Below are 24,647 nucleotides of genomic sequence, written 5' to 3'. Positions count from 1 at the left end.
TCATGAAATGGTTTTCTGAGGACAGAGTATCTGAACTGCATTTGACAAGATAAGTAGGCATTACTGTAGTCAGGAGAAGAAGAGTGAAGGGAGGTGTTCTAGGCAGAGATAATAGCTATAATCATGAGCTATACCATAAAGGGATGAGTTTTATCCTTAAGGTTAAGAGTACCACTGAAGAACTTTGAGGAGGGAAGTGACATGAACAGATCTGCAATTTAGAAAGTTGATCCAGTTGCAGTGTGGAGAGTGAATTAGACAAATAGCAACTCAAAGCAGGGGAACTGGATAACAGACTATGTGTAGTAATTTAACAGAGAAATATAGAGAGCCTGAATCAAAATATAGCTGCGAAAAGGGTGAAAGAAGGGACAGAAATTTAATATGAAGAAGGCAAAAACATCAGGACTTTATGACTACTGGATGTAGAAGGTGAGGCTGAAGAGGGATGACTTCCTGGTTTCTGGTTAAGATAAGTACACAGGTGCTGATGATATTGACTAGGAAACGGGAAAAAAGAGAACTATTGGGTCTGCTGAAAAAGATTATGAGAGAAGCTTTATGCAAAATTTCTGTTGCTTTTGCATATCTAATAAAGCAACTAGATATTCCAACAAGCTTGGGTTGGAAATTCTAGTTTGGAGGGTCAGCACATCAGTGGTAACTCTAACCATGGGACTAGATGAGTTCATCCAGTGGTGTCATACCAATGTTTAAGGGACAGATCGAAGAGGAAGAGCCTACAAGGAGCGTGAGAAAGACTGAACATAGAGGAGAAAGCAAGGACACTGAAGACAGATGAGATTTCTCATCAGTGTCAAATGGGGCAGAAGAACTAAGTAAAATAAGAATAGGGCAATGTCCATCAGTTTCAACAACTGGGACATAATTAGCAGTCATTGAAGGAGGAGCTTCATTGAACTGGGGAGGGCAGAAATTAGACTGCAGTCAGTAAGAGTGAAAGCAAATGAAGCTGTGGAAGCTCTATAACAGGATAACTTATTCTGGAAGCCTAGCTCTGGAGGCAAGAAGGAGCTAGAATGGCCAGAGGAGGTTTGTTTATTTTTATGCTTTGAAATATGAGAAAGCCTTAAATGTATTTTACATTGATCTAAAAACAAAATTAATAATGAAGAATAGGCTCTTGATACAGTAAAGAGTTAGAAGCATTGATTAGCAAGAAGAGAAACATGCAAATGCAATCCAGAGCCAAGTTCAAGCATTAATCTCTGACACGAGGAGAGACATCTACTAATTTGGTGTAAACACAAATAAATGCATGCAGGCGAGGAAGTTGACAGATGATACAATTTATCCCTGGGAGCTCTGGATAGATTTCTTGTATTAAGGCTCCTATTTTCTTTTGAGATAGCAATGGATGACATGTGCTGAAAATGGTATGAAAATTGTGGGTTAGAAGGCTTGAGGAGGATAGTGAAGAGTGAAGGAGTGAGGACTGTGAGAAGGAGATGACCAGGGCAGACAGAAGTATTAAGATTCAGAGTCGATCCAAAAATTGGAGCTCATTATTGGCATCAATCTGCATGAGCATGTAATCTTCCACAGCTGTGCCTGGTGGGCATAATCAGGTGCAGAGAAGATGGACATTGGAGTCCTTCCAAAGTGTGGATTCTGGAGGTAAAATAGGGATGGTAGCAAGAAAATTGAGTGTATAGTTTAATAAAATGCTTTAGGAGAATGATTAAAAATTATGTCACCTGGGCCAGTTAGAAATGGAATTGAAGCCAGGAGGGGACTGATAGATTGAGAGAAAATGAACAGGGGCAAGAGACTGGAGCACTGAATAAGGTCAGAGAATAAGTATGGTGATCAAAACACAGAAAGCTCTTTTCAGAAGCAGATCATTGCTTGAGAATGAGATATTGAAATTCGGGATTCCAGAGTTGAAGCAACTCTGGGTGACAAGGTCCATAGTGTGGCCAAGGGAATAATTTTCCCATGAAGAGTGGGAAGGGCACTGTGTGTGTGTGTGTGTGTGTGTGTGTGTGTGTGTGTGTGTGTTGTTGGGTCACCTGAATCAATGTGGCAGGATTTGCAATGAAGAGGAAGATAGGGACTCAGGTGCCAAAACTATGAAAGACCATACGGAGAAATAACCATGATGTTGATGGATGATAGTGATGCTAAGTCGACTAATAATCAGATGGCCTGACCAAAAAAGATGGCTGGAGGTATGATGTTCAGGATGCAAGAAAATGCTGAACACCCTCTTGACAATGAAAAAGAATGAACAACCTCTATTTGAGATAGCTATAGTCGTGTCCTAATGGATAGTCAATTTTCAGTTAAGGTAAGGAGGTAAAAGATCTAAGAGACTTCCAAGAGCATGATGGAAAGATTAGAAGGAAGGGAGGCAATGGGGTAAATATAACATGAGGAAGGGAAGAAAATTAAAAAAGGACGTGAAGATGTGAGTGGCGGAAGGACAGATGACTAAAGAGGTTTGTAATTTGGATATTGGCCAAGGGTGCAAAGGATGTGAGACAGGAAAGAACCAGGATAAAGCTGTTTCAGGGTCAATGCAGACCTCAGGAGGTGTTAGATGCTGACAATATGCACAGGCTGAGGCCTTTGCTCTAGTTTTCAAGGGGAAAGTTGGTGAGAAAATGTCTCTGAAGAAATGTTAGTCTAGGATTGCTACCAAATAGTTCAATCTTGGGACCCTCATCTTATATTGGAAACTGCACTTGTCCTCTCCTAGGGATCAATTGCACAATCCAAATTCTGTCCTTGAGAGACTCCCAACCCCTTTGAGATATGGTCTTTTTCAATTTCATAGGCCATAATATCATGCTTATCTATTCTCCAAACATTTGAAAATCTACATTGCAAAAGTTTCAGGATGTGCATCTAACTGTGCCCAGTGTTCCCACAAATAGTGTCCTGCCACAATCTCTCTTATATGACAGTGAGATTCTTGATGGTGAGGATTGTTTCTTTTTTGTTTCTGTATCCCCAGAACTTCAGGATGTCCATAGTGCATGGTAAGTGTACATTATGTTTGCCAAATGAATGAAGCATACATATAAATATACTAGTATCTGCATGCATCATTTTCAACAGAGGGAAAAGCGGTTCCTCTTCATATAGAAGGCTTATGCCCCCACTTGCATTTGAATTCCATTCTCTCCAGTCTTCTCAGAGAGCTACATGATTGACTATCCTTTCCCTCTTGCATGTATCAATCTTCCCTTCTAAAAACTATTTTTTCTTTAAGTTTCAGAATGTCTCTCACAAATTAATGCCTCCTGCCTTGACCTTACCTCTGCATTTCAGACCATGATGGGTGCACAATTGCTTATTGACATTTCTACTTGGATCTTACATAGGCATCTTAATCTTATGACCTTTCCCCTGGTCGTATTCCAGTTTTTCCTGTCTCTATGAATGAAATCACTGCCCATCTTGTTGTACAAGCCAGAAACCTGAGTCACCTTTGACACTTCCCTCTCTTTCACCTCCATATTGACCCATTATGGAGTCCTGGCATTTGCCTCCTGAATATCTTCTAATCTTCTGCCTGGTCACATCTACCACCACCACATGACCTAAGCCACCACAATGTCTTGCCTGGACTGTTGTATTTCCTAACAAATATTCCTGCATCCGCTCTTACTCCTATCAATCCCCAACTCCAAACTCTTTGCCGGACTGCAGCCAGTCCCAGTTTGGAACTCTTAATCTGATACCCCAAACTCATGGATTCCTGTTGCTTTTAAGATGAGGGCTGAAATCTCCAAAGTGCTCCCCAAGGCCAGTGTAGTCTGGCCCCAGCCTGTCTCTCCAGCACATTGGACAGCATGGTCTCCTATGCTTGCTTTGGTCAGATATTGACTTCTATAAGTTCATCAAATATGACAAACTCTACCCACCACAGTACTTGGGATACCTAAAAGGCATCTCTGACTTTACCTGACTCAAAACAAACTTCTGAACTACCCCTCACAGTCTCTTCCCTTCACCATTCTCCCTATCTCAGTGAATAAAAGCTCTATTCTATGAGTTCTTTAATCCAAAGATGTTGAGGCCACCCTTGACTCTCTTTTTCTCACACTCAATTTCCATTCCTTTGGCAAATCCCATCAGCTCTACCTTCAACATATATCCAACCACATCTCTGATCACATCTCACCATCTCGGCTTGTATCAAACTGGTCCAAACCATTATTGTAAAAGTCTCTAAGTGCTTCTTGCCGCCCTCACCTTTGCAGCACTAACAGTCTATTTTTCATATGTCAGACCCGGTGATCCACTTCTTTGCTAAAACTCTCCAAGGGTTGCCTGGCTCACATGCAAGGCACTGGACAATTTGGCCCCATGACCTCTCTGATTGCATTTCCTATCACTGCTCCTTTTCCCCCTCCCATCACAATACATACTCAGACACAGTGCTGTCTGTTCCCAGAACATGCCCAAGGATGCTCTACTGCAGCTCTCAGCCCTCACTCCTCCCCCTACCCAGAGGCCTCCCTCACTCACAGTTGCATGATCTGCTGCCTCAGCTGAAAGTCTGATCCCTGTAATACCCACCTCACCTGCACACTCTGGACTCCTGTTCAGCTCATCCTTTCCATTTCTTCATAGCACTTAACACCACTTGATGTAGTTTACGTCATCTGTTTCTAGTCATCTGTTTATAGTTTATCTGTCGTCTGTTTATTCAGATGACATCTGTTTATGTCATCTGTTTACTCAGTCATCTGTTTATAGTCTGTTTTTCCTTCAACTGAAACATAAGCTCTCTGTGGGCAAGGAATTTGTTTTGTTCACTGCTGTATCCTCAGCACCAGCACAGTGCCTGAAGTTGTTGAAAGGCTGCAGGAAGAATGAATGCTGTTCCCTTTACCTAGAATGTTCTCCAGCTCTTCTGTGTTTTATCAGTTCCCAGTCATCCTTCAGATGTCAGTCTAAGAGTCACTTCCACAGAGAAGCTTTCCCTGACCTTCAATATTCTGTCTAATCTGTCATTTAAGCCCTTTCCATATACTCTTTTTTTGTGACCACTTACCACAGTTGTAATTTTATGCTTATCTGTATGATACAATTGATTATGATTATTCTCTTACTGGACTTTAAACTCCATGAGGGCAGAAGTTTTAATTCATCTATCTATCTTCTTTTGCTCATCATGGTTTCCTCTGAAAGTAGTGCAGAGCCCAGCATTTGGTAGACAATAAAGATTCCTTGAGTAAATGAAAAAATGGAGTGAATTAATAAATAAATGAGTTAATCAAGTAACAAATAGATTTGGTCTTTTTTTTTTTCTTTAGTTTCTTTTTTTAAAACAGAACTAAAGCTTACAATTCTTTGAATTTCTGACACCTTTATTTCGCCAACCAATTTATTTTTGTTCCTCAACACCACTTAACTTTTCATTTTATTTTCTTTAAATTGAGAGATGAAGTTGTCAGCAGGTAGGTCATGAATTTAAAGCAGGAGTGCTAGAATAATGATTCCCATCTCAGTCACCTGCAGAACTTGTTTAACAACCAGACTTCCAAGCCTCAGGCCTCAGTTTTTCGTAAGGATCTATTTAAAAAGACCAGATAACTTTCAGGAGCCTCATACCTTATCTTATGTTGTTTCTTTATCCTTAGAAGAATTAAAAGGAGACCATAACTCAGAAATATATCAATTATCAAACAACAGGTGAACTGCAAATTGAAGCTCAGCTTGCCATACTCAGCAGGGAAGACAGGCTTTAGAATACACTCTTTCTTGCATTAAACTGCTTTTAAAAACAACCATTGTTGACCTAACTGCAAAGAATGTCAAAACTGAGTAACTACAGGAAGAACATTGCTGGGTTTCTGCATGTGAAGAAAATGAAAAACAAAAAGGCCCCAAAAACCTTAAGTCTCCATGTTTTTCTTCTGCTCAACATAAAGACATTTTTGGCTGGGCACGGCGACTCATGCCTGTAATCCCAGCACTTTGGGAGGGCAAGGCCAGCGGATCACTTGAGGTCAGGGGTTCGAGACCAGCCTGGCCAACATGGCAAAACCTTTTCTCTACTGAAAACACAAAAATTAGCCAGGCATGGTGGCGGGCGCCTGTGGTCCCCGCTACTCAGGAGTATGAGGTGGGAGAACGGCTTGAACACAGGAGGCAGAGACTGCAGTGAGCCGAGACTGCGCCACTCACTGCACTCCAACCTGGCTGACAGAGCCAGACTCGACTGTAAAAACAAACAAACAAACAAACAAACAAGACTGAGTTTCACTAATATACAGAAGGTCAGTAAGGGACATCTGTACTTCAGAGATGATTAAGATCTGCCAGAATATGATGAAAACAAATTTGAATGAATCATTACAAAAATAATCCATCTTATGACAAGTTTTCTAAATGAAGTTTTAAAAATAATAAAATACTTTAAAATAATAACTTGTTTAAAATTTAAATCTTTAAAGTGACTTTAATTCTAAGAGAGAGCATGCCATTTTCCAGATGAAAAAACAGAGGTATCACCCCAATATTGTAAAATAAAAAATCCTGACTTTTTTGTTGTTGTTGTTCATTTGTTTCATTTGGAAACAAAGCAACCAACATCAAAGGTTGCAATGTAGGACTATTAGAACATTTTGCTGAGGAGAAGGTAAATTGATTGGTAAAGATAATGAAGTTTGAAGAACCTACTGCTTTTTTTTTCCTTTTTTTTATTATACTTTAAGTTCTAGGGTACATGTGCACAATATGCAGGTTTGTTACATATGTGCCATGTTGGTGTGCTGCACCCATTAACTCATCATTTACATTAGGTTTATCTCCTAATGCTATCTCTCCCCGCTACCCCCACCCCACGATAGGCCCCAGTGTGTGATGTTCCCCTTCCTGTGTCCAAGTGTTCTCATTAGAACTTACTCCTTAAAAGGAGAAAAATGGAAGCCAATTTTTTTTGACCTTAGCAAAGTATACCAATGAAATGTGCAGTTTTTGGTAAGTATTTTGGTTCTAGTGTTAAGTCTAAAACAGGGAAGGCTTTAATTACCCTAAGAAACTAAATGCAACAAAAAAATTCTTAGGAGAAAAAATTTTTCCTGCGGTCAAGAGAATGCTGCTTTTACAGACATTTTCTTATCTCTTATTTCGGTATTCTTGAAAAATTGATTGATTAATAAGGCAATTCTGTCTAGGTAAAACTGCCTGGAGACAATCAGTTGTTATATTCCTGTGTACAGGGCAAAATGAGAAAAAGGATAATGCAGGAAACCTTGGGGCAAGTACTGTAAATTACAGAGTATCTGGTCGATGGAGAAGCAATTATGAAAGAAAAGGGACCTACTTCTTCCTCATAACTGAAATCACCCATTCATTGTTATTGACCCTAAGAAAGATGAAAGGGAGGAACGCCTGTTGTTAGGAGTCAAAGAGATAATAAGAAACCATTGAATCAGGAATAGGGGATGAACCATTATTTATTTATATTGACAATGTTTTGTTTCAGATATGTTGATTGTAATGTTTCTATTTTCTCTCATTTAAATTCCTTCTCACAATGTTCTAATAACTTCTTTTAAAATTGCTAATCAAAATGCCTTAAATAAAATGTTTTACCAGCTATCAGCACCAAAGGGGTCAAATCTGGTGACAAACACCAGAATCATAAATATAACAATTATAGGCACGTAAGGTGCCCTGCAGAAAATGGAGCATCTCCACACTCTAAGAAATCTCTCATTCCTCCCAAAGATAGAAAAAATAATCCCCTTAAAAAGGGGGAAAGTGACATTTGTTTTACATTTTATTTTCTAACCCCATTATTTTTTAAAAGATCTAAGTAAAGCAAGTCTTCTAAAAGTATGATATTCCACCTTCTTCCTTCTCATTGTGTTTTATGTAATGCTCCACCAGGTTATGCTTACCATCTTACAAATGGCTCTACGTTTTGCTCTAAAAGAATTCAGTGGTGAATTCTTTTTGTGTAATACCATTACACACAAAAAAAATGTGTAACACATTGGTAAACACTGTGTAATAGCAATTCTTTTCGTGTAATATCATTACACAAAAAAACATGGTTAGAGGAATTTAGAGACACACAGGCTCTAAACCAGGATGACTAGGACTAAAGTGATTTCAAGGTGGAATGAAAAAAGTACAAAAATCAAATATCTAAACTCTCTGATAAGATGGGCAGAAGGTTACAAAATATATGACCACCCCACAAGACTCGATCAAATGTATTAGAATTTCATTTTGGAAGTGATTCACCATCATAAAAAAAGTTTGTTTCCCACAGTTTGAAAGAAACTCTTATAATTTAAACCTTTTTTTCTCCCCAGAGCAAATCTGCATATGAATTTTTGCTGTTTAACTGCTTAGAGGTACTTTATTAACAAAGATCTTGTCCCAGGGCTTTGTGAGCCTTCACTATTAAATGAAAAGTACAAGAGTTCAAATTTGAAGACAATTCTCACATCCTATGTTATTAATAAATAAAGCAAGAACACAGCCTGGGCTATAGGTGTGAAGAAGAAAGCCTTCTAATTCTCCTTGCTCACAATTTTTTTATTCTGAGTCAAATACAATCATAAACTAAACTGTATAATAGAACTGGAATGATATCTAACTTTTCAGTGCAAATACCATCCAACAAAATAGATAAGAATCACTAACATTTATGGGGCACTTACTATGTTGCAATGTCCCACACATCATGCAATTATTTTATCATATAATCTTTACAATAACTCCATGAGGTAACATATAAAAATGCTCAGGGCAGAGAGCTTAAGTCATTTGTACAAGTCTGATTGACATCTGATTGCTGGGAGAAAGAGCAAGAACTGTCACCCAGGATCTCTATCTTCAGAGCCATGTAGCCTCCTTTCCTGTATGAAACTAGTAAGATATTTCTGGCTAAGTATTCTCGAGGGTAAAGAGCATGCACTTTCACCTTCACATGTGTGTTATTTCCAAACCATAGTACTTTGTTTGGAAATAAAGAAAGCTGCAATCATTTTTGAAATTGAAAAAAGGTGAGGCTTTGTGAAGGTGCACTAATGTGATAAGCAAAGCTGTGGCAGCTCCAGTGGAGAGAGGAAATCATTCTCTTCATCTACCTTTGCTGCTTGTTTATTTTGGAATTTCCACGTAAGCATTTGCCCCATTGTCTTAGGGCAGCCAAAAGGCTAGGTTCTATATGAGTTCTGATCCTTCTTTGAGATGTACTCTGACTAGAAATAGTATTACAGAGCTTATTCCAGAGCACCTTCACCCAATTTTCCCATTGGAAAAAAATATGCAAATGTTTTAGAGCATTATGTAATTGGTACTGTCTTGTAACTGTAAGCTTTGATCAACAACAACAACAATAATAATATAGTAATAGTAACAACAATAGCTAACACTTTTTGTGCCAGGCCTTCTGCTAGGGGCTTCACATGTATTATCCCACTTAACCTTTACAATAATCTTAAAAGGCAGACCTCATTATTACAGATAAGACAAGTGAGGCTCAAAGAAGTTAAACAAATTGTCTAAGCGTTCTTTATTTACAAAGTTAACTAACTGCTTTTCCTATTATTTATTTATTTATTGAGACAGGGTCTCACTCTGCCACCCAGATTGGAGTACAGTGGCACCATTACAGGTCACTGGAGCCTCGACCTCCCAGGCTCAAGTGATCCTCCCACCTCAGTCTCCCAAGTAGCTAGGACTACGGGAGTGCACCACCACACCTGGCTAATTCTTTTACTTTTTGCAGAGATGATGGCATCTTGCTATGTTGCCAAGGCTGGTCTCGAACTTGTGGCCTCAAGCAATCCACCTGTCTTGGCCTCCCAAGGTGTTAGGATTACAGGTCTGAGTCACCACACTCGGCTCTAACTACTTGTGAATTCATGTTATTTTTATATCCCTTTGCCTCAAGGAAGGATACAAGGCAATTAATATTCACTTGGGAACTCTTCAGCTGTTCCATATAATCATACATATTTCGTATTATTGCAGTAATTCCATTTGCAATTTAAATACGCTATTATCTTTTTAAAACCTTACATACGTCTAATAAGTCACTGCTTTGGTATGTATAGAATTTGAACATGTCCCATAGAGAAGCCAGATGAAGAAAAAGAAACAAGTAAAATGTTTGTGGAATGAAGGCCCTGTTCCGATTCGCCCATACCCAGCAGAATAGAACCAATGGCCTTCTGAGTACTTCGAAGTTGATTATTTAATGAAAAACAAAAGGCAAAAATCTATAGTCAGGGACAAGCTGGAATGTATACTCTCTGCTGTAAGTACAAAAATTAAGTTTTGTGTTTTAATTGATTTTCCTAGGCAAATTCAATAAAATGATCAAATGCAATTAAAGTATCATATTCTTCCCTGGAGCTCTCAAGTTCCCTGCTACTTTAATCTATGTTTGAATCCTATATGAAAACCCTTAGACTATAAATATGCATGAGGTGTGCCAAAGTGACACTTGGTGATACAGAAACTTACTGCAGAATTGAATTTCAGAGACTGGAAACAACTGTCTTCCTCCATCCATCCTTCCAACCCCCTCAACCCCCAAAAGTTCAGCATTTCATTTCATGCAGTCATAGTGAACTTTGTCAGTTTTTCTTCACTCAAATGCTTAAATAACTTGCAACAATTATTTGGCTTGAACTTCACAGCACAAGGTGAACCAAGTACTTATTTTTAACCAATGTAGACCAGATTTCTTGATTCTGCTTCACAGAAAATTAGTCATCGATTTCTTAGGATAAATGAGTTCTACTGAGCTATGGTGCAGACCAAGGAAAAGTGTAAATGAGGTAAAAAGACCAGTCTCTCACCCTAAGATTCATTCAGTTTGTCACTCCTATGAATAACGTTAGCAACAGCTGAGACTGCATTTGTTGCTTGGTTTTCTCTTACCTTTTTGTCTAGTTTCTCTGGCTTCAGGTTTCTCTATGACCAGAATATGAGCTGAGCAGACAATGTAGCAGAAAAACTTAAATTACTTCTAAAGAGCAATGAGAGGGGCTCTCACAGTATCCCAAGACCAGCAGCTTTTCAGAAGAACCTTCAGAAGAATGGTTCATCACACTATTATATCCCCATGCCTGAAGTCCAGCTCACCCCAAGCTGAATTGAAAGGCTCTGTGGGCTGAGCTTACCATGGACAACTGCAATCATCTTTGTATTGTGAAATGCAAGTAATGTGTTCTAGTCCTAAAATGTTGTCACTGCAGCCCTCAGCATGACAGAGTTTGAGAAACGTAATTTGGTTATCTCTTTGGTGATCAGAAATGGAGTATCGAGTCCTTTTGTTAATTCATTCGATCAGCCATTTATCCAACAACAAAAATTATTGATGACCTGCTAAATACTGCACTATGTTTTAGAGATTAAAAGTGCTGAAGATGAAGAATATGACACAGTATATGGACTTCCAGAAGTGAATGTCATCCCACTTCTCCTACCTACCTCCCAGTTTTATGTGTTTGCTCAGAGAAAGGAAGGAGAAGAGATTTACAGAAGTAGGAATGCACTGTAGTAAACACATCATCTCAAAAGTTCCAGTGCTAGGTTCCAATCACAAACCTGACATATTATAATTGAGTAACTTCAGACAAGCTTTGAAACTGCTATGTGTCTCAGTTTCTCTGTCTGTAATCCTGGGATGGTGCTAGTAATAGTACTTCCCTACAGACTGTTAGTAATACCTCCCAATAGAGTGTTGGGAGGACTAAAAGATTAAACCATGCAAATGATTCAGGACAGTACCTGGCAAATACTAAGCACAATATAAATACTACAAATATTTTCATTACCCTCTGAGTTTAATCAGATTTCCTAGAATTCATTTGGACCAAATTGTCAGTTTGTGTGCAATTCTGCTAGATAATTTTGTTCTTATGAAGACAGCTGGCGTCAGTTACCTATAATGTCATTATGAGTAATGATGGAGCTTATTTTCCAGGTCTAGAAAAGAACTTGTAAAGTACATACAGCATTCTAAATTGGTCCTTATTAGTGGGTGAATTCAAATTTGAAAGATTAACAAAGACAAAGACTTCCTCTTTGACCCAACTTTAGTCAGGCTCCTCTTCTGAACTAAGCCTTGACATTGACCTCCTGAGCCCTGCTTTAGCAAAGAATCCTATTAAGCCAGTTTATTGAGAATTCTCCTCACTCTTGATATCTAGAGTGATATCAAGGTGTCCCATGAAGAATCCAGATGAAGAAAAAGAAACAGGTAAAATATCACTCTAGATATCAAGAGTGAGGAGAATTCCTCTCCTCCCACCCCCTTCCTTGATACCTTAAGCAAGTTCCTCGTAGTAACTGTCCATTTTCTCTCCTGCTCTAAATCCCCACTTGTCCCTATTTGTATTTGGAGTTGAATTCACTCTCTCTCCCCTAGTGCAATAGTCTTGACCCCTATTGCAATAGTCTTGAATAAAATCTTTCTTGACATTTAAAAAAGGTGTTTGAATAATTTCTCTTTAACAATCAAAACAATGAAATATCACTATGATTGAAACATGAGTAAGTCTCTACATAAGGGAATGGGGACAAGTTCAAATAGATTGGAAGAGTATGTAATGCTCAGAGACAGATTTTCTTATAACAGTGAGTGATGAATGTGAAGAGTGGTCGATCATAAAAGAAAATTTGGGCCAGGCACAGTGGCTTATGCCTGTAATCCTAGCACTTTGGGAGGCCGAGGCGGGCAGATCACTCGAGGTCAGGAGTCTGAAACCAGCCTGCCCAACATGGTGAAACCTGTCTCTACTAAAAATACAAAAAAAATTAGCTGGGTGTGGTAGTGGGCACCTGTAATCCCAGCTACTTGGGAGGCTGAGACAGGAGAATTGCTTGAGCCCGGGAGGCGGAGGTTGTAGTGAGCCAAGATCATGCCACTGTATTCCAGTCTGGGTGACAGAGCGAGACTCCGTCTGGAAAAAAAAAGCAAGTTTGGAGAATTTGAAGCAATTCTCTGAGCAGTATCTGTAATTGTATTTCCCATTAAAAATAAAAGGTTTAAAGTCAACTCAGGATGACCCTAAAGCGAGCTCATTTTCTAAAATTGGTGGTAATAATAATGATATATCATTCTTAGGTATACAGCATCATGCCTGGCTGCAGGATTAAATTGGGGGAGAAAACTGGCTTTGAGATAGACCATTTAGCAGGAAATAAAGTGTCTAAAATAATTTGACAAATTGGAAAGACAAAAGAGAAATCGAAAAGATGGGGTATTTAAAGTAGTTAAATTCCATTCAGTCTGAATATGTGTGTACTAGAAGGAATTAATAGTTATGATAGTTATGATATTTGCATTTTCCAATTGAAAACAATCCTTTAGTTTTCCAAATATATCAGTCAGATTCCAGAAATCCTAACTGGGAGACAGGGAAGAGGTTATGTTACAGTAGGTAGCTGGTCAGGCATGAGCAGGGTGGGAAAAGGCTCCCCGCCCCCACCAGGAATGTCAGGCAACCATCAGATGATGGTCAGGTGGTTATTACACTTTCTCTAAAATAATAATTGGTCGTAGTCGGCGTCAGGGAAAGGCAGTTCTCCCAACAGGTAGAAAAACCTGCAACTGGTGATTAGCTTCCAGATAAGATCTCTGGAGTTGGGCGAGTGGGCTCGAGCATGCGCACTAAGAGGCAAAGCGGCCGATTTTACTGGTATATAACCTTACAGAACACGACACTGGTAAGGGAGTGTTGTTACCAGTTACTGGAGTTGTACGCACGCTCACTTCATGCCGCAAGTGAGCATGCGCACAACTCCAGTAAACACACTGTGCCTGTAGCCCCTCCCAAGCGCTGGCAGCCCAATGTGGATAAGGACAGCCTGCCCCAAGGGAAGAATCGGGGAGAAGGGACACAAGACCCCAGAAGTATGCCAACATATAAAACCCTAAGTCGAAGGTGAAACCATGCACTTGATCTCTCACGTCGTCTGCTTAGCCCTCTTCCAAGTGTACTTTACTTCCTTTGGTTCCTGTTCTAAAGCTTTTTAGATAAACGTTCACTCTTGCCTCGAACTGTCACTGTGCCTTTTGTCCCTTGGTCAAATTCATTCTTCTGAGGAGGCAAGAATTGAAGTTGCTACAGAATCGTATGGATATCCCACTGGTAACATACTTTGGTGCCGTGTGAGTGGGATGTTACACTGCTAACAATGAGAGAAAACGTTGATGAATGGAGAAAAAAAATGGGCATTTACACTAAATATCATAAACAATTTTTTGTCAGTTACTTTTTAAATAGGTAAGCACCATATTTTCTTGAAGTATAAATAGTAAAAAGGCCTTGATGTTAAAGCTCAAATTGCAGATTTCTGCATACTCATCCATTAAATTAATAGAGAAATGTAGCAAGTCATTCAAGAGCACAAATTCCACCTCTCTTAAGGATTACTGCAAATTAAAATCTTTCCTATATGCTCAAAGACATTAACCCGTAGGATTCCCTATACCTTTTCATTTATGGAAAGAAACTAGTCTAAGTCTTGCACTGTACTCTGAGAAAGAGCTTTGAGTGGGTGATACTCTAAATCTATATCTGACATTTATCATCAGGGAAAATGTAACCAAGAAAGGGTCTGCATGGAGGAAGTGAAAGAGGTCTTCACGAAAAATTGACACAGCCAGAGTCCATTAAAAATTCACCTTGAACATCACAGCAAAGCCCTGGGTTCTAGTGCCAGCTCTGTTTCTAATTAGTACTGTGACTACTGCCAGGACTCAACTGGATCATTTGTAATGTGCAGAGATCATAATATCTAAGTACCCCACTAGCTCTAAAATTCCTTGATTTGTAATGGGTAATCAAATACAAAATAAAATAATTGATTTTAAGCACCATAATAAAAGACTGGCTCCAAAACACTTCAGATTCTGGGTTTCTAAATCTGGTTTGAATGTTTCTCTTTTTCATTCAATTTTTCATCCTCAAAAAGGAAAAGAAAAGTTTTCTTTATTTGAGTTCTAAAAAACACATAGCTTTTAGGATAAAGCAAAATGATGATATCACTTTTCTCCTTTGGGGGTCTTCTGGAAATGAAAGAGCTGCTGTCTGCATCACAGATATGGGCATTGGCGGAATGACTTATATGTATGTAACCAAGCCAGTTTCAGTTTTTAAGCATTTAAATATATCTAAATTTCAATTGTTCCTTCTCTTTTTTTTTCTTGTCTACTCAGAGTTAAAACACATTTACTGTAAATTATTATCAGAAGGTTTTCTCATATCCATGATGCAGATTCCCTAGGTACTCGTCTAGGTGCTGATGTACAGCAGTGAACTAAACAAAGTCCCTGTTCTCATGGAGTGTGTCCTCTATCAGACCTGTCCTGCTTTAACAATATTGAAAGTTCCTGTTTGTGTAAAAGTATGAGGAAAATAAATACCACCTATGTTATGTTATGATATTGTTCCATTTGCTTCAGGTATTCTTTTCCCCAAGAGAGATTATAGCAATTTACAATCCCAGCAGCAGAGTAGTTTTTATTTTATATATTGAACATTACTTTAGTGTTTACTATGGGCCAGGCTGTTTGATCCTCATATAAATAAACCCTGTGAGGTAGGTAATAATAGTACCTATCTGGGGTATAGAATTCTAACGTGGGCTGGGCACAGTGGCTCATGCTTGCAATCCCAGCACTTTGGGAGGCAAAGGTGGGTGGATCACTTAAGCCCAGGAGTTCAAGACCAGCCTGGGCAATATGGTGAAACCCTGTCTCTACCAAAAATGCAAAAATTAACCAGGCATGGTCTCATGTGCTTGTAGTCCCAGCTACTCAAGAGGCCGAGGAAAGAGGATTGCTTGACCCCAGGTAGAGGTTGCAGTGAGCTGAGATGGCACCACTGCACTCCAGCCTGGGCGACAGAGCAAGACCCTGTCTCTAAATAAATAAATAAATAAATAAATAAAATTCTAACATGGAAGGTTTCTATTTTCAGCATTTAAAATATATCATTCCATTATCTTCTGATTTTCATGGTTTCTGAGAAGTTTGCCATTATGCTCACTGTGCTTTTCCTAAATATAACTTTTTCCCCTTCTAGCTGCTTTTAAGATTTTTCTCTGTATTTTTGTTTTACAGTCATTTTCTAGGTGTTATTTTCTTTGTGTTCATCCTGCCTGGCATAAACCTAAGATTTTTTACCATGTGAGTTAACATTTTAAAAACCAATTTTGTAAAACTCTTAGTGATTCTTTTCAAATATTTCTTCTGCCCTATTCTTTTTCCTGTCTTTCTGGAACTTCAGTTACACATATATTTGACTGTTTGAGATTGTCCATGTGCTTTTTCATTCCCTGTTCAGTTTTAGCTTTCATTCCTTTCTTTTCTCCTTGCTTCAGTTGGGATCATTTCTATTAATATACCTTCAAGTTCACAGATTCTTTCTCTCTTCTGTGAATATTATATAATCAAGCCCATCTTTTTTTTTTGAGTGGAGACTTGCTCTGTCACCCAGACTGGAGTGCAGTGGCATGATCTCGGCTCACTGCAAGCTCCGCCTCCCAGGTTCACGCCATTCTCCTGCCTCAGCCTCCTGAGTAGCTGGGACTACAGGCGCCCGCCACATCTGGCTAATTTTTTTGTATTTTTTAGTAGAGACGAGGTTTCACCGTGTTAGCCAGGATGGTCTCAATCTCCTGACCTTGTGATCCGCCCGCCTCGTTCTCCCAAAGTGCTGGGATTACAGGCTTGAGCCACCACGCCCGGCCAATAAAGCCCATCTTAATTTTGGATATTTATCATTTGGTTCTACAATATCATTTTATTATTTATTCTTCCTCTTCCTCCTCCTCTTCTTTGTCTGCTTCAGAATTCCATTTCTTTTTTGGAATTCTACATTTCTTAGTTCATTTTATGTTTCTTTTCCATTAATTTCTTTAACACGTTTGCAATAGTTATTTTAAAGAGCTTGCCTGTGAATTCCAACATTTGTGTCCTCTATGTGCTATTTCCATTGACTAGTTTTTTCTCTTGACTATGGGTCACAGTTTCCTGTCATAATTATTTATTTTATGCTGGAACATTGTATTTTAAAAAACCATATAAAGGGGAGTAAATATAGTTTTCTCCAGAGAGGCATACTGTTTCCTCTGTTAGATAGCTAGGGAGAGTTTAATTACTTCAATCCAATCAGGAACTGAGTTGGGTTGAAGCTGAATTTAAATTTTGGTAAGTTCCAGCTCACATCTGGTTTCGAATATCTTTAGGATGAGATGTGTCCGGTGTGTATTATAGGCTTTTTCTTCTAGCTTGACTTTGGATTTTAAGTACCATGAGTTAATCGAAATCTCTCTCTGCCTTTCTAACCCCACCTCCAGCTTCCTGTACTGCTTCTTCTGGGAACTCAGCAAAAGTCCCATGGGGACAATCAGCAGCTAGGAAGAATCAGCTCTATGTTTTGGGTTCAGTTTTTACTGTTGCAATCTGTCATGCCAGCTAAGATTCTTAGTTAGTGTAATACTTGTTTCTCTTTTCTTCAGAAAGGTCGCAAGCCAGATTCTCCACCTTCCCATGCCCGGAATGAGCAGGTGCCTCCAGGAAAGTGACCTCTAGCATTCACCCATCTAGAAAGGACTTCTCTAAATTTTCATTTCTTTAGACCATTTTTATTTGTAGTTTTTTGAAGTTTTTTAAAAAGTGTACGATAACTTATCTATTTTTCCTACATTCTAGTCAGAATATCCCAATCTCCTACATTTTAACCATGTGCCTGGTAGGGGTAAGTTATACTAAAGAGCCAAAATATTTTTTAAATGTGTCATTTTCTTTTAGTCTTTAAATGCCAGTGATTAGAGGGCCTTACCTTATGACGGATAGCTCTGGTGTTGCATTATTGTTATTCGTTTAGTTTCTTTGGCAAAGTACTGTGAATATCTGAGCGCACATCTACCATTGTACACCAAAGTGCTTTGTAGCTCTTTTGATAAAATCTAGTTTCTGCTACGTTACATGAAAAGTTTAATAATTTGACATTATGGAAGCAAAATCCTGGACTTATATTTTGGTATATTTTTGGAAGTCTAAAATATTGAAATGCCTGAAATTAACTCAAAATGCTATATGTTCTGGGCTGTCAGAAAGAAAAAAACCCTGAAAAGGCTAACAGCAGCCTTTTTTTTTCAGCTGTTTCTTATCAGCTGCAGGTTGTTATGATGTGAAGGCATAAAGTGCAGTTGATGGGGTTAGGAGATTTGAAATGTTTTATAATCGGTGGGAGCTCACATGTAAAATTTTGTAAAAGTTTCCCTTTCTGAATCAGGCTTAAAATGACATAGATCCTTATCTCATTGTAGCATCTGCTGTACACATGAGAGCAATAAGAGATTCCCAGAGTCAATGAACTCAAGATCCCCAGCCCCCATCAACTCCATGAACTGTGTGTGACCAAAGCCCTAAAGGGCAACAACCAAAGGGGAGGAAATTCTTGGTAACATAAAAACATAACAGTATTGGGCAGTATCATTGAAGATACCAGTGAAATAGAGCAGTCATTGGGTGGAACGTTGTAAATAAGACTGCTGAAGGACAGGGCTTTCTAAAAAGGCTTCCCTGAAGAAAATTACCATGGAGGATCCTGGAGGTAGATAGTGTCAGATGAGAACTGTTTCTAGACTAATTAATTTAAGGTAGTTCCTAACACTCTGGAAATTGTCACAGTCCCGTGAGGTTTCAGAGACCAGCTGAAGATCTGGGTAATATCTTGCTTAATCAGAAGGGCAAGGGATTCAGTTAGGGATATAAGTTTACTTCAGCCTGTGGTACAATCTGGGGTGCCATAATTCAGCCCAGAGAGCTGAGGTAGAGTTATCTTGACCATGAGGATGAAGAAGGGTGGACCCTAGGAGGAGGAGAAGGATTCATAGGGCCATGGTTATATATTTAAAGCTCTCCTTGGAGCTCAAACTCAATGAGAGTAAGGGAAATCGTTCTTATACTCTTTTAAAAATAATTTGTGCATATCACATATTCATTCCATTTAATGACTATTTTTATTTATATATTGATATATTAATTTTATTTATAAACTGTAACCACAGTGTGTCTAAGATAGGCCTTGGTGACAGTGCAACCAACATAGAATTTGTGGTTTGGATTCTAAAATATTTAATGATAATTACCTCAAAGTTAAAGATTTTGTTAATATGAAGCCATTACAGACATCCTCAAAGTGAAGACACTGAATTTACCTAAAAGTACACATTGATAACAGATTTGATTTTTTCCTAACATCTAAATTACTGTTTCCAAGAAAGTGAGATTTTTCTTTATTTAACAGATAACGTTTCTTAATTATTTGATTAGTTTCCATGTCAAAAATAATGTACAAATGAAAGAGGCCTGTGACTATGGGAGCTTAACCAAAACAACAGACCAAACATAACATCAACAAACAGCTTAAGCTCATTCACTCATCTTCTTACAAACATTTCTATATCTTTTATTTTTCTTTCCCTTTCTTTGTTTCTACCTCTTTATTGGACATACAAGACAAAAGCATGAGGTTTCTTGTTTTTTAAATTTAATAAAGCTTTATCTACTATGGTCTTCATATTTAGCTCAGAAGGATGTATCTATTTTTATTAATCAAACAAAATGTAAACTCTTCATTATACATCAAGATCCTACATGAGCTGTCTCTCATTACATATCCATTTCTCTCTCATGACTACACTGTAGGTCCTTTAATAATTTTTCTGATTCTTGAACATGCCACAGTCATTTCTGCCTCAGAGATCTTGCCTTCGCTCTTCTTTGAATATTATACTCTTGCACTAGATCTTAGCGTGACTGCTTCTTTTATTACATTCAGGTCTCAGCTCACAATTTCAATTTCTCAAGAGTGCCTTTCTTGCCTTTCTCTAGCCACCCACTAATCTAATTTTCTCTTTCCCTGTCGTCAGTCATATCACCTATGTTCACGTTCTTTATTTTTATTATTATTATTATTATTATTATTATTTTATTTTCTGATGGAGTTTCGCTCTGTTGCCCAGGCTGGAATGCAATGGTGCAATCTTGGCTCACTGCAACTTCCACCTCCCTGGTTCAAGCCATTCTCCTGCCTCAGCCTCCTGAGTAGCTGGGATTACAGGCACCCACCCCCATGCCTAGCTAATTTTTTTATTTTTAGTAGAGACGGGTTTTACCATGTTGGTCAGGCTGGTCTCGAACTCCTGACCTCAGATGATCCACCCGCCTCAGTCTCCTAAATTGCTGGGATTACAGGCATGAGCCACTGTGCCCGGTCCCATGTTCCTGTTCTTATTCATGTTCATCTTCTTGTGTTCTAGGTTCATGTTCTCATTTATTTATTTGCTAAACCAGCTTTCCCTAAATAATGTAAGTTCCATGAGGGCAGAAACATCATCTGTCTCATTAGTTCTGATTCACCAGCAATTAGAACACTTTCTGGCACACGATAGGCAACAAACATGAAGAAATGAATGAATAATTTTTTTCTCTTCATTTAGAGTGTGTAATGTGCTCCTAGTAAGGCCTACTTTATATGCCCGAAGTCTGGTTAGGAAAAATATTGCATCAACATTTAATCAGCAAGTGGTATTCTCAAATACTATGCATAAAATCACTAAGCAAATCAGAAGAGCAATATTCTTTCAGTATTATTGGAATAATGTATCCAAGCTAAAAGCTTCTTGAAAGACAGGTTGACAAATTAAATGAAAATTGATGACTTGGACGAAGAAATGTGCTTAAATTTGCAAGTGTGCTCAAATGTGATGGCATTTCTGAAGGCAAAATAAGAAACTTTGAGGTGTGGATTTGGGGTAACTCTGGAGTGGAACTTCAGATTATATTTATTATTAATCCAAAGCTCTCTGGTATTTTCTTATACAAATCATTGGTTCTAATCAGACTCCTTCCATTAACTGCCACAAAGTTTGCCATCTTGGGGTTGAGTGGAGCTGGGTAAATTCATTTAAAAGGAAGTTTACTTAAAGGAGGTCAAAGTATGAAGGATGGAGATGGTTTAGGTTGACTGCGGCACACATTTTGTAGAAGGCAACAAAGGGGATAGGGCAAGCAGTATAAGTTGGAAACCAATTACAGATAGACTTAATCTTTTTTTTTTTTTTTTGAGACAGTCTCCTTCTGTCACCCACGCTGGAGTGCAATGGCATGATCTCAGCTCACTGCAACCTCTGCCTCCCGGATTCAAGTGATTCCCCTGCCTCAGCCTCCTGAGTAGTTGGGATTACAGGCGTGCACCACTACATCCGGCTAATTTTTGTATTTTTAGTAGAGACAGGGTTTCACCATGTTGACCAGGCTGGTCTCAAATTCCTGGCCTCAGGTGATCTACCCGCCTTGGCCTCCCAAAGTGCTGGAATGACAGGTGTGAGCCACCGCATCTGGCAGATAGACTTAATTTTATTGTACTCATATATGGCAGGGGCCTTTATGATTCAGTGCTCATATGTGCCCTCATTTTGTGTTTCTATTAATGTTCTATGGCCTCTGCAGTGAATTTGTGTAGGTTTTACCCATAGTAATTTTATTCCAGTAAGGGCTATTATTAGAGTCCTACTCATCTTTTGCTTGTTGCTACAATAAAACACATGCTAAGGGAGCTGAACTTTGTCACTTTGAAGGAGGAAATGGTGAGACACCAAATGCTTCTGAATAGGAGACTTACAAGGCAGAGATATTCTGTAGGGATAAATTTGATGGACTACACACTATATATGGGAAGGAAGTTTGAAGAAGGAAAGACCAATTATTATGCTATTGTAAGTTTTAGATAAGAGACAACAAAACCGATCCTGTGACTGTTAGTGGAATGAAGAAGGGATGAATGACACTACAAAGGAAAAATGATAATAATTATTTAGCCCTTACTTTGTGCAAGTTACTCAGCTAAGTATTTTACACGTTATCTTGTTTGATATAAGCCCGTGATGTTAAAAACAAAATGCCCAAGGGCATTCAGCTATTAATAGCAGGACAATTCAAACCCAAGTTTGACTCCTGCAAAAATGATTCTGCTAACCGTGAGACTATAGCAACTGGTTATAATTATGGAGAAAGAAGAAGCAGTTAAAAAGAAGTTTAGGTAATAAAACTTGGCAATGCCGTTTTATGGGGGAAAAGGATGAATATCATTTGGATATCCCAAGTTTGCAGTATTGGCTGGGAATGTAGAAGGGCAATTTCAGGAGATGATGGAAACTTAGGTCTGGGGACCTGGCAAGAATTCAAAGCTGGACACAAATTTGGGGGTCATCTATATATGGAATAGAATATAAATTATGAGTAATTATGCCAAATGACAGGAAAAGAAGACATAAGAAAAGGAGATAAAAGATAGCATTCTGAGTTATCGTAAGTATAGAAGATTTAAAACAGGACAGAGAAGAGCAGTTAGAGCAGTAAAAGTGAAACCAAGGATGGAGATCACAATCATGGAGTGGAACTACCAAGGAGAGTTAGTGGTTAGGGGTACATGGAATAGAATGGTCAGCAAGAATAAAGACCCGAAATGGGTCACTAGATTCAGCAATTATTTTTTTCTAAAAGAACATATTCATTTTAATTTTAAGGCAGAGGTAGAAGTAGAAGCCAGATTTTTAAGTACTTGCTTTAAGTTGTCTCAGGATTAGATTCATATGATTTTATTGGTAGTAGCTCGATGAATAGGTATTTATTCTCAATAAATAGGATAAAATATTTCTGAACATACTTTGAGAATTTGTCTTTTATTTATTTATTTTGAGACAGAGTCTTGCTCTGTCGCCCAGGCTGATCCCTCTGAAGGCACTAGGGAAGGATCTGTTCCAGGCCTGTCTCTCCTAGCTTCTGGTATTTTGTTGGCTCACGACAGCAAAACTTCGTTATTCACATGGTTTTCTCCCTGTGTGTGTGTGTGTCTCTGTGTCCAAATTTTCCCTTTTCATAAGAATACCAGTCATACTAGATTAGAAGTCCACTCTGCTTTGGGATGACCTCGGTTTAAGTAATTATATCTGCGACAACAGTTATTTCCAAATAAAGTCACATTCTGAGCTACTGGGATTAAGACTTCACCATACGAATTTTGGTAGAACATGATGCCTCACATAGCACCATCTTTTTCAATCAATTTTTTTCTGCAGCTATGATTTTTCTACAGCTATGAAGTTACAGGGAGTTGATTCTCTCGTAATTCACTATTGCAGCTCAGTAACTTAAAGGGTCAGTTGCTTGCTTATGATGCCACAACTACTGCAATAGGAGCAGAAAACCTGCATTCTGACCCTGAGCCAACCAGCTACTAGACATGCACTTAATTTTTCTGAATATAGTTTTCTAAACTTGTGGATATACTTAACTTGCTAGGATAGACTTATGTGACAACATTATGATCAGTCAAATATAACAATGTATATGCATTTCATAAATGTAAAGCACTCTTTAAAGTCTTAGAAAGAGGCTAGGAGGAGCTTATCTGTCTTTTTGACTGGGTTATTTAAGAACACCCACAAGATATTCAAGATGTTCTTTTTTTCTTTTTGAGATGAAGTATTGCTCCATTGCCCAGGCAGGAGTGCAGTGGCGTGATCTCCGGTCACTACAACCTCCACTTCCCAGGTTCAAGCAATTCTCCTGTCTCAGCCTCCCAAGTAGTTGGGATTACAGGTGTGAGCCACCTCACCTGGCCCACAAGATATTCTTAAGAAGAAGAATGCAACTCAGCAGAAGCCAGACTAAAAATCAACCCTACAGAGACCAGTTTCATGAAAACCTACATATGGCTAATACATATATATATATGCACACACACACACACACACACACACACACACTATAGGCGTGAAAGTAGTAAATGACTCTCCCACTTATAAGAATGATATAGGTTTTTTTTTTGTTTTTAAGACGGAGTCTCACTCTGTCACACCCAGTGCAGTGGCACAATCTTGGCTCACTGTAGCCTCCGCATCCCGGGTTCAAGTGATTCTTCTGCCTCCAGAGTAGCTGGGACTACAGGCCCACGCCACAACACCCGGCTAAGTTTTGTATTTTTAGTAGAGACGGGGTTTCAGCATATTGGCCAGGCTGGTCTCAAACTTCTGACCTCATGATCTGCCCACCTTGGCCTCCCAAAGTGCTGGGATTACAGGCATGAGCCCAGCCAATACAGTTTTACAAGAGTTAAAAAAAAAAAATCAAATTTGGAATGGCCAGCTTAGTCCTCTGCCAACTTATATCACAATGAATGTGTAACAGAAAGCCTAAGTCACTGCGGAAGATTCATCTTTTCTTATTGCCAGAATCTCCACTGTTTTTATATACATAAATATATTTTTACATACAATAAGGCCAAACCACCAGCAACTAAAGACATGGCTGGCCACTTATGGCATAGCTCTTCTTGACGACATGCACCTCTGGTGTGAGGTGGCACAAAGAACCTGGGCTTGGAAATCAGTCTTGAAATAGACACTTGCAAGGTCCCGACTTTGGATAATATTTTTCAGTTTCTGTTACCTTGATTAGAGTATCTTACAGTAAACACTGATAAACTGTCTAGCTTGTGATAATAATTGCTTTTTTCCAAAATAGAATTAATTTGACTAATTAACTAAATAATAAATATTTAATTAATTTATTTTGAGAGAGGGTCTCACTCTGTCATCCAGGCTGGAGT

General features: G+C 38.7%; 1 protein-coding gene across 3 annotated transcripts in view; it reads right to left on the bottom strand.

Moving 5' to 3' along the window:
* FAR2 (fatty acyl-CoA reductase 2) overlaps positions 1 to 24,647 on the bottom strand; it is a 200,016-nt gene that overhangs the window by 106,007 nt on the left and 69,362 nt on the right. Inside the window, exon 1 of one of the 3 annotated variants that reach the window (XM_054442368.2) lies at positions 10,891 to 11,120. The exons of the other annotated variants lie outside the window; for them this stretch is intronic. The gene's annotated coding sequence lies outside the window, so the exon portion shown is untranslated. Of the gene's footprint in view, positions 1 to 10,890; positions 11,121 to 24,647 lie in introns of those variants that run through there. 3 annotated transcript variants of the gene reach the window in all.

Source organism: Pongo pygmaeus, chromosome 10, assembly GCF_028885625.2.
Source record: "Pongo pygmaeus isolate AG05252 chromosome 10, NHGRI_mPonPyg2-v2.0_pri, whole genome shotgun sequence".
Classification (NCBI taxonomy): Eukaryota; Metazoa; Chordata; class Mammalia; order Primates; family Hominidae; genus Pongo; species Pongo pygmaeus.
This window is presented reverse-complemented; position numbering and strand designations above follow the sequence as displayed.